This window comes from Phyllobates terribilis, unplaced genomic scaffold (genome assembly GCF_046119375.1).
Source record: "Phyllobates terribilis strain yellow unplaced genomic scaffold, ASM4611937v1 Scaffold_33__1_contigs__length_13283291, whole genome shotgun sequence".
Lineage (NCBI taxonomy): Eukaryota > Metazoa > Chordata > Amphibia > Anura > Dendrobatidae > Phyllobates > Phyllobates terribilis.
Window position 1 is genome coordinate 10,492,530 of NW_027362793.1, and position 10,926 is coordinate 10,503,455.

Below are 10,926 nucleotides of genomic sequence, written 5' to 3' on the forward strand. Positions count from 1 at the left end.
AGGTTTCGGTCCTAATTATACAATTTCTATTGTAGTGAAATTGATGCCACTTTGCTGGTGTTGGGCCCTAATTTAGGGAAATGTGAACACTCCTGGTTAGGTCTTCATCTCCTGGGTTGGTTGTAGTGGAAGATGTGTCGGTCCTAATTATACTATTTCTACTGTAGTGAAATTGATGCCACTTTGCAGGTGTCTGCCACTAATTTTTGGAAATGTGGAGAATCCTGATAGGGTCTCTCTGTCTTCTGGGTTGGCTGTAGTGGAAAAGGTGTCGGTCCTAATTATACTACAGGGTGGGCCATTTATATGGATACACCTAAATAAAATGGGAATGGTTGGTTATATCAACTTCCTGTTTGTGGCACATTATTATATGGGAAGGGGAAACCTTTTCCAGATGTGTGGTGACCATGGCGGCCATTTTGAAGTTGGCCATTTTGGCTCCAACTTTATGTAACACATCCAACTTATTGATAATTTCATAAGAAAAACAATGGTGTGCATGGTTTTAACATAACTTTATTCTTTCATGAGTTATTTACAAGTTTCTCTTAGTTTATAGCCATTGACATGTCGCAGAGGTTAACACGTGAGGAGCCGATAGAAATTGTGTTGATGTCTGGTGAACGCAGTACTCGGGTCATTGCAGCAGATTTCAATGCAAGACACGCTACGAGACCACCCATCTTCCATGCTACAGTTAGCAAACTTCTTGCCAAATTTCGTGAAACAGGTTCAGTGTTGGATATGCGAAAATGTGGACGCAAGAAAACTGTCACTAATGAAGAAACATCAGTGGCTGTCCTAGCTTCATTCAGCAAGAGCCCACAGTGTAGCACTTGCCGCATGTCACTGGAGAGTGGCATCAGTCGAGCATGCCTTCGGCGGATATTAGCTACTCACAAATGGCACCCTTACAAAATCCAGCTGCTGCAGCATCTCAACGAGGATGACTCAGATCGGCGCACTGAATTTGCAGAATGGGCAAAACAAAAATTGCAACAGGACCCTCAGTTTACAGAGAACATTATGTTCACTGATGAGGCAAACAAAACCACCGCTATTGGTCTGACACTAACCCACAGTGGATAGATCCCTCTAAGACTGTTAGAACACAAAAATTGATGGTATGGTGTGGTATATGGGGTACAAAGCTGTACCTCAATGTCACTGGATATTTGAAATTGCTACATGATGATGTGTTGCCCTCTTTATGCACTGAAGATGGCACGTTCCCTGAGTTTTTCCAACAAGATGCTGCACCATCACATTATGGGTGTCAGGTCCGAGCATTCCTACATGAAGAGCTTCCTGGAAAGTGGATTGGTCATTGTGGGCCAGTTGAATGGCCACCAAGGGCTCCTGATCTGACCCCCTTAGACTTTTATCTTTGGGGTCATCTGAAGGCAATTGTCTAAGCTGTGAAGATACGAGATGTGCAGCATCTGAAACAGCGGATACTGGAAGTCTGTGCTAGCATTTCTTCTGTGGTGTTGCTATAAGTGTGTCAAGAGTGGGAGAAGAGGGTTGCATTGACAATCCAACACAATGGACAGCACTTTGAACACATTTTATAAGTAGTCATAAACTTGGAAATAACTCATGAAAGAATAAATTTACGTTAAAACCAAGCACACCATTATTTTTCTTATATAATTCTCAATAAGTTTGATGTGTCACATGACCCTCTTCCCATTGAAAAAAATAAAGTTGGATCCAAAATGGCCAACTTCAAAATGGCCACCATGGTCACCACCCATCTGGAAAACTTTTCCCTCTCCCATATACTAATGTGCCACAAACAGGAAGTTGATATTATCAACCATTCCCATTTTATTTAGGTGTATCCATATAAATGGCCCACCCTGTGTTTCTATTGTAGTGAAATTGATGCCATTTCGCTGGTGTCTGCCACTAATAATTGGAGATGTGGAGAATCCTGATTGGGTCTCCGTCTGCTGGGCTGGCTGTAGTGGAAGAGGTTTTGGTCTCCTTTATAGTAGTTATGTTCTAGTGAAATAAAGTTTTTGGTGCAGATATTGTTCTCCACATTGGGGTACACAGACATGAAAAACTCAAAATTGGTTTTCTTACTACCATGGTATATAAAGCAGGCTACATCTCAGCTTCAAATTCTTTGGTGAAAATACTGTTCTCCATACAGGGGAAAAAATGTAGGGTCCGCACAGCTTCCTGATCCTTGATGTCACCAGACGTTAACTCCCGGGGGGAGATGATCCTGATGACACTCAGATACCTGAGGGTCACACTAACTGTAGTGGAGATCGACTAGTGCTCATCTCCTCCCATCCCTAGCCTTAGCCGTACACCAGGGAAAGTCAGGGTGAGGCACGTGTGCGGTGATTACTGAAGAGGCAATATAGTTGAGACAGTGTGACACTAGACCAGACTAGGAGGTCTTCACTTCCCTTTTCCCTAGTGTGTGGGCTTTCTTTCCCTTTCCCAAGTATTGTCACACAGGTCTCCCATCGCAGAACCTCCGGTTCTTTACCCGCTCCAGGCAGGCTGAGTGAGAGCCCGTCAGCTGTAATGGAAGCGGTCATGCCTGCTGTTTTTGACAGATCTCAGAAAACGAGCACACCACAACTTCATCAATCCATCGTAACATCTCCACCTGCATCTCACGGCCCAGCAGTTTGTCCGGTTCATTATGTTTTGCCCTCTGTCAGCACTGCAGCCAGCCCTTGGTCCCGTAGTTGTGGTCACGCAAAGGATTGTTTCCTTCTACACATGACAAAGCTAAGAGATTGGACTTCACCACCTCCAAACTGTTGCCCATGGAAATGGTGGTGTTAGGCCTTAGTTTTTTGAAATGTGAACACTCCTGGTTGGGTCTCCATCTGCTGGGTTGGCTGCAGTGGAAGAATCGTCGGTCACCATTATTCTAGTTCTACTCTAGTGAAATTAATTCTATAGTGCAGATATTGTTGTCACAGGGGTACATATGATTTAATCGAAATTGGTTTACTTAGTACCGTGTTATATAAAGCAGGCTACATTTCATCTTTTAATCCTTTGTGCTAATTAGTGATGGGCGAGCACTAAAATGCTCGGGTGCTCGATGTTCGGTTTGAGCAAATTCGAATGCTCGAGTGCTCGACCCGAGCAATGAGCCCAATGTAAGTCTATGGGAAACTTGAGCATTTTTCAGGCGGCTCCCCTTGGCCGTCTGCAGAGGGCCTAAAAATTGCCCAAATCGATGGGGACAGTGCTCAAATGACATGGAAACAGCATGGGGAAGACCACTGGAAGCATTTCTGACTCCCAGGGCACTGCTGTTAACAACATTGTCAGAGTATTACGCCACTTTTACGGACTCAAACTAAAACATACAAAAACAAATCCAAAATGGATTTTCCTGGGAAAGATGTTCAGGAACATACTTTCCAGGGTAATGACTTGTATATAAGGCAAAATAAATAACCAAATGCAAAAATACTCCTCCACACCTTGGGCTATGTTCACAAGTAGCGTTTTTGATTCGTTTTTGCACTTTTGCATTGCTTTGAACCAAGACAAATGCATTCACTGGGAAATGTCATTTTTAGTGATGTGCGAGTATTCTTAGTTAACCCTTTCGCTGAGTATGCTCGGGCGAGCACCGAGTATTTACAGCTACTCGGTGTTATGTTTGAATCACTCCCATGCGCATGATTTGCGAATGTTTGACAGCTTTAATACTTTTGAGGAATGTGTAAGAAATAGACATTCCTCACATGTATTAAAGTTGTCAAACATTCGCAAAACATGCAGTCAGGGATAACAGAACATATTCACTCAACACTAGTCATTTTAACATTTTACAACCTTATCTGGCTATGTGGTGTGTGACACATCATCAGACACATGTATACAGTGCTGAAAAGACATGGGAACAGCATGGGGAAGACCCCTGGAATCATCTCTGACTCCCAGGTCACTGTCTAAAAGTGTGCCCATCATAAGAGATCTTTGGCGCATGCGAAGATGCCTCCGCCATGTACCTGTCATTACAGATGTGCAAAAATCACCGTCCACGTCCTTGTCCCAGTGCAGCATTAAGTTGTCCCTACCCCATTCCTTGCAATGCAAGTACAAGTATGCACCAGCTACCCACCCACAGGCTGCAATACTATTCTGCCAAATTTTTGATAGCTGCTTGCACTTGAAATGTGGCCTTTTAGGCTCGTGGAGGCGGAAACTGTCCAGAATCTTATGGCGGCGACGACTGGGTTTCCATACTCGGTCCCCAGCCGCCATTATTTATCCCGGTGTCGTCTCCGCCTTCCACAAGCACGGGTCCTACAAAATTACCTGTGCCCTCCCCAGTGAACTTACTGGGAAGGACCGCCTACCCACAAACACGTGGTCAAGTGATTGTGGCCAGGGATGGTATGGAACCAGTCCACAGCTTTTTTTTTGCTGAGAGTTGTATTTCACCACAGCCATATTCTTTAGCTTGGTGAAAGGACTTGGGAAACCATATCTACTACAGCTGTCATTTCTCCCAGGAAGTCCTCTAAATCTGCTTTCACTTGAAATGTGGCGTTTTAGGCTCGTGGAGGGGGAAGCTTTTCATAACCTCATGCCGGCGCCGGCCGGGTGTCCATACTCAGTCCCCAGGCGCAACTATTTCTGTATCGTCTCCGCCTTCCACAAGCACTGGTCCCACAACATTACCAGTGCCCCCCCCCCAGTGCACTTACTGGGAAGGACCGCCTAACCACAAACACGTGGACAGGTGAATGTGGCCAGGGATGGTATGGAGCCAGTCCACATTAATAATGAAGCCATAGAGTGTCCGGGAACCTTCCCACAAACTTTTCTTAGCAAGGGCTGCTTCTCGTAAGGGTTGAACGGGCCTACCAGAGAACCGGAGACTACTCCGTGGGCCCTGTCTTCTCCTTCAGTAGATTTCATAGTGCCGAGGTGATGCCATGATGATGATAGAGGCCACAATCTGCTTAGTTTTCTGTTACTTGGAATGCAAGGCCAAGTATGCAGCCAGCCACCCACCCAGCCACAGGTCACAATATTAAACTGCCAGATTTCTGGGCAGCTGCTTGCACTTGATATGTGGCCTTTTAGGCTCATGGAGGAAGAAGCTTTTCACAACCTCATGCCAACGGCGGCCGGGTGTCCATACTTGGTCCCCAGCTGCCACTATTTCTCCCGGTATTGTCTCCGCCTTCTACAAGTGCGGGTCCCTGAACATTACTGCTGGTAATTTTCTGTGGGAATCAGCTTGCCTCCTACCAGCCTGGAATATTTTCAGTAAACTATGGAACAATGCCATGGTATTACCACTGCCCCCAGTACCAGTAGCGAAGCCATCCCCAATTTCTTTCTCAGGAATTTTATTTGGTAGACTGAGTGGCTGCCCAAATACATTAGTTTCTCACAAAGGAGCTGAAGATAGAGTGGCAGTAGGTGCAAGTTTCTCCAGCCTGTTAGATATCAGAGGGTGAACGACAGCACATTGGATCAGTGGTTAGCACTGAAGCCTTGCAGCGCTGGGATCCTGGGTGCAAATCCCAGCAAGGACAGCATCTGCAAGGATATTGTATGTTCTCCCCGTATTTGTGTGGGTTTCCACCTCTTAAAAATGCCGCTATAGAGTGTTTGGGAACCTTCCCACACACTTTTCTTAGCCAGCACTTCTTCTCGGAAGGGTTGGACAGTCTCACCAGAGAATCCTCTGGTTTGCCCTGGCTTGTACATCAGGAGAGTTCATGATAGCCCTAACTTTGCAGCTGCTATGGGGCTCTTGAGCAGGGGAGAAAGGTGAGCCATCAGAATCAAATCCTCTGGTGGGCCCAATGTTTTTCAATCTGAAACAGCTTCTCACTGGGAGCTCTATTTCACCACAGCCATATTCTTTAGCTGGCATCGAGGGAAACCGTATCTGCTCTGGCTGTCATTTCTCCGTCACCAGGTTCCGCCCATTGTCACACACGACCATGCCAGGCTGTATGTTAAGCGGTGAGAGCCACAGATCAGGCTGCTGTATTACAGCTTTCAACAACTCTGCAGCGTCAGGTGGTTTGTCACCTAAGCGTTAAGCATGTTATCTTCAGCATAGCCTGTTGCCGCTTGGCCAAAGCAGTGCTGCAGTGCTTTCAGCTTGTGACTGATATGGTCATTTCGGAGATGGAGGAGGAGGTGCAGGAGCTGAACAACGTGATTACATTGAGGTTACATTGGCAACTCTGTTTTTCATCCTAAAAAAAGATCCTACTGTCTTTTTTTTTTACGTTATTTTTTAAGACAATTGCATTCACCGGGAAATGTAATTTTAACATTTTAAAACCTTTTCTGGCCATTTGGTGTGTGACACATTATCAGACACATCCTGTTACATTTATGATGGAGGGACTCTGAAAGTCACAAAGTCTATTTTTATAGGGCCATCAGGTGGCCCTTACTATTTTCAAAAGGCCAGCAGTCGACCCTCCCTATTGTTAGAGAGCCATTAGCCGGCTATGCTTTGCTTTTACTAACGGGTGGGTCTCCTATACTGTTATTTCGTAATCCAGTGACTGCAAGGGCTGCCAAAAATTCAGACGCAACCCAATACCAATTTGAAGAAACACAGAGGAGGGTCTCATTAAAAAAAATGTTCCCATTATAATGGAGCGGGTCTCCTATAGTGGTAATGCCCATGCTGTGACTGCAAGGGCTGTCAAAATTTGGGAAAAAAAACACTAAGAATTTAAAGACACATAGAGCAGGGCCACAGTAATGACATGTTTCCATTACAAAGCAGCGGGTGTGCTATACAGCTATAGGGTATGCAGAGAGTCCAACGGCTGACCAATTTTAGGAAAAACCTCACTAACAATTTAAAAACACATAGAGCAGAGCCACAGTAACAAGTATGACATGTTCCCATTAGAAAGGAGAGGATCTGCTATACAGTTATAGGGTATACAGTGAGTCCAACGGTTTGCCACATTTAGGAAAAACCCCACTAACAATTTAAAGACAAATAGAGCAGGGCCACAGCAATGACAAATTCCCATTAGAAAGGAGATGGTCTCCCACAGTATTGGCCTATGCAGTGAATGTAAGGGCTGCCAAAAATTGGGAGGCACTCCAATTACCCTTGGAAGAGACTTAGAGGGCCTCATAAAAAAAAACAGGCATCATAAATAACCTTTAAAAAAATTATGTGGGTGTTGCATCACAGACCCCGGTTACCCTGGTGATATGGTTGTGGAGGATGAGGATGAGGATGAGGAGAAGGAGGAGGACAAGAGCAAATGGCCAATATCAGTAAGCATATATCAATGTGTGGGTGTGAAGAGGTGCATGGGAATACACCTCCCAAGAAAAGACACTGGATTTGAGTTTATGCTACACTGCTATCATTTGGTGGTGTTGAGAAGTCTGGCTCAATCGAGCCCTTGTTCATTTTTACAAAAGTCAGGCTGTCAGCATTTTCAGTTGACAGGTGGATGCGCTTATCAGTTATAATTCCTCCAGCGGCACTAAAAACACGCTCTGATAAAACGCTAGCGGCAGGGCAGGCCAGGACCTCCAAGGCGTAGAGAGCCAGTTCATTCCACGTATCCATCTTGGATACCCAGTAATTATAAGGCACATAGGAATCACGGAGGACGTTGGTACGGTCGGCAAGGTACTCCCTCAGCATCTTCTCAAACTTTGCACTCCTTGTGAGAGCACACTGCGCCTCAGGGCTTGTGTGATGGAAGGGGCTGAGAAAATTCTCCCAGAACTTTGACAATGTTCCCCTGCCTCTGCTGGATTGGAATTGTGTCTCTCTTGCCTGTAGTCCTTGGTTGTCCAACAAACTATGACCTCTGCCGCCAGCGTTTTCAGATGTGATTTTTTTTTAATAGTTCCGCAAAACAAGGGCCTTCTGGTACTGCCCCATTTTTGTAATAAAGAGACATAAAGTTCTCCTTGTAGCATTGGTCTAGAAGTGTCACCAACCATTAATGACTGTCACCCAAAATTTTGAGAACGCGAGGGTCATGGAAAAAGGCAGCGTAACATAAACTCAGCCATGCGTGCCCAACTGCTAACAGGCAAGACTTCCGTGTCCTCACCAAGAGGATAACTGACCATGCTATCCTCCTCCTCTCTTTCCTCAACACATCCACGCTGTACAGACGGTATGACATTTGTGCAGCTAGTACCGTCTATAGCGCATGAAACTAGCTCCTGTTCTTCCTCCTCCTCATTGTCACCCAATCCACTTTGGGATAAGATGAGGCTTGGCTGTGTGTAATCACCCTGTATGATTCCTTGCTCCATCTCATTGTGCTCCACCTGCAATGCATCCTCTATGATTGTGAGCAGACAGTGTTTCAGAAGACAGAGAAGCGGGATTGTGACGCTAATTATGGCGTCATCGCCGCTCACCATCTTGGTGGAGTCCTCAAAGTTTTGGAGGATGGTACATATGTCTGACATCCATGTCCACTCCTGAGGTCTTATGTGTGGAGTCTGAACTGAAAACCAACGGCCTTGTTGATGCTGGTACTCAACAACTGCCCTCTTCTGCTCACAAAATCCTTTCCAACATCTACAGTGTAGTGTTCCAACGCGTGTTGATAACACACACCAGTCTGGGAGCCGGAAGCTGCAAATGCTGCTGAAACATGGCAAGGGCAGCGGAAGCTGTAGGTGATTTTCTAAAATGGGAACATAGGCGTCGTACTTTAAAAAGCAGAATCGGCAGCTCCGGGTAGGATTTGAGAAATCGCTGAACCACGAGGTTAAGCACATGGGCCAGGCATGGTACATGTGTAAGCTCGCCTCGCCTCAGAGTCACCACCAGGTTCCGGCCATTGTCACAAACGACCATGCCTGGCTGTAGGTTCAGCGGTGTGAGCCACATATCTGCCTGCTCTTTCAGAGCTGTCCACAACTCTTCAGCATTGTGCGGTTTGTCACCTTAGCATATTAGCTTCAACACAGCCTGTTGCCACTTGGCTGAGGCAGTGCTGCAGTGCTTCCAGCTTGTGACTGATGTGGTCACTTGCGAGATGGAGGCTGAAGAGAAGGAGGAGGCTGAGGAGGATGAGGTGCTGGAGCTGTAGACTGTGGGGGCAACCCTGATTGACCTAGGACCTGCGATCCTTGGTGTCGGGAGGATGTGTTCCGTCCCAAGGTCCGACTGGGTCCCGGCTTCCACTATGTTAACCCAGTGTGCCGTCAGCGAGATGTACAGTCCCTGCCCACAATTACTTGTCCACGTTTCCATTTTTGGTTGAGGCAAAGCTAATGTTTTGAGACACGTGCTTGTTTAATGCGGGGACGGCACACCGGGAAAAATAGTGGGGCTGGGGACCGAGTACCGAGGAACGGCAGCCACCATCAGGTTGCAGAATGCTTCCGTCTCCACAAGCCTAACAGGCAACATTTCAAGCGCAATCAGTTGCGAAATGTGGAAATTTAATAGTAGTGTGGACTGTGGGGCACTGGCTGTGTATTTGCGCTTGCTTTCCAAGGACTGGGGTATGGACAACTGAATGCTGCGCTTGGACAAGGACGTAAACTTTCTTACTGATGCTGCTACTTGAGAGTGTGCAATGACAGGTGCAGGGCAGGAGGCATCTTGGCATGCACCATGGACAGGGGATTGGCTTGCATGCACAACAGCAGAAGAAGCAGTGGTGTCACCCGCAGACACTGTTCCTGGACCCTGGGGTTCGGCCCACAAAGTCATGTGCCTGATCATGCTGATGGGGGTCAGGCTGGTCGTTTTGCCACCCCTGCGGATGCTGGCCTGGCAGGTGGTGCAAATGGTCTCTTTGGGGTTATCGGCAGAGTCTTTAAAAACAATCAGACTCGGGAAGACCTAACAGTTATACTGGCATCTTCCTTTGTGTTGTTGTTACGGGCCACCACACTGCATATTCCTGCCTATTAGGGTGCTCTACCTCCCTCCCCCTGTGTGCTGCTCTCCTCGCTCTGCATGTCCTCCTGCCAGGTTGGGTCAGTTACTATATCATCCACCACCTCGTCTTCCACTTTCGCACTCTGGTCCACCTAGTGACTTCCTGGCAATTGTGTCTCATCATCGTCCACCTATTGTGACACTTTCCCACCGTCGCCTTCGTGTGACCGTGGCTGCTCAAATATTTAGGCATCGCTACATGCGATCTCCTCTTGCGTCGCTTCAAGTGGACCTGGCGAGATGCCCAAAACTATAAATAGAAAAGTGAACAGCTCTTCGGAGTGTCCAAATGTGGGATCAGCTGTCTCTGGGCACTCGGCATGGTGGGAGCAACGAGGTTCAGGGTGAGGAATATGTGGTCCAGACTCACAGCTATTGAGACTTGACCATGTGGAAGACAAGGTGGTGGTGGTCGTGGCTAAGTGACTGGAAGCATTATCTGCTCTGCAACCAATAATGTTTTCACACTGCTCTGTGTTCAATAGTGGTGTTCTGCGGTCCCTTATTAATTTGGACAGAAAGGTCAAGCGAAAAGATGTGGATGTTTGTTGTGGCACAATTTCAGATTGCCCACGGCCTCGGCCTCTGCATGCACCATCACCATCACTTCCATTTCCCCGTCCCTTGCCACGTGCCTTGCCCATTTTAAATATAGGACAATATCTTCCACGCTTACTACAAATGACTGAATTTGGAGCAAACTTATATGTGATCCGTGTGACATACAAACCACAGTTTTAAATACCTGGCCTGTAGGTAACTATTTTGAACAGCAAACTGCTGTCAGTTGCTTCACTGACACACTGAAATTTTTTTTTAATGGAGGCCAGAAATGACATTATTTTCTGAAAACGTATATATGATCAGTGTGACAGAGAAAACACTGTTTTAAATACCTGGCCTGTAGGTAACTATTTTGAACAGCAAACTGGTGTCAATAGCTTCACTGACACACTGAAACAATTTTTTTATTGGTTCCAGAAATGCAAGTATTTTCA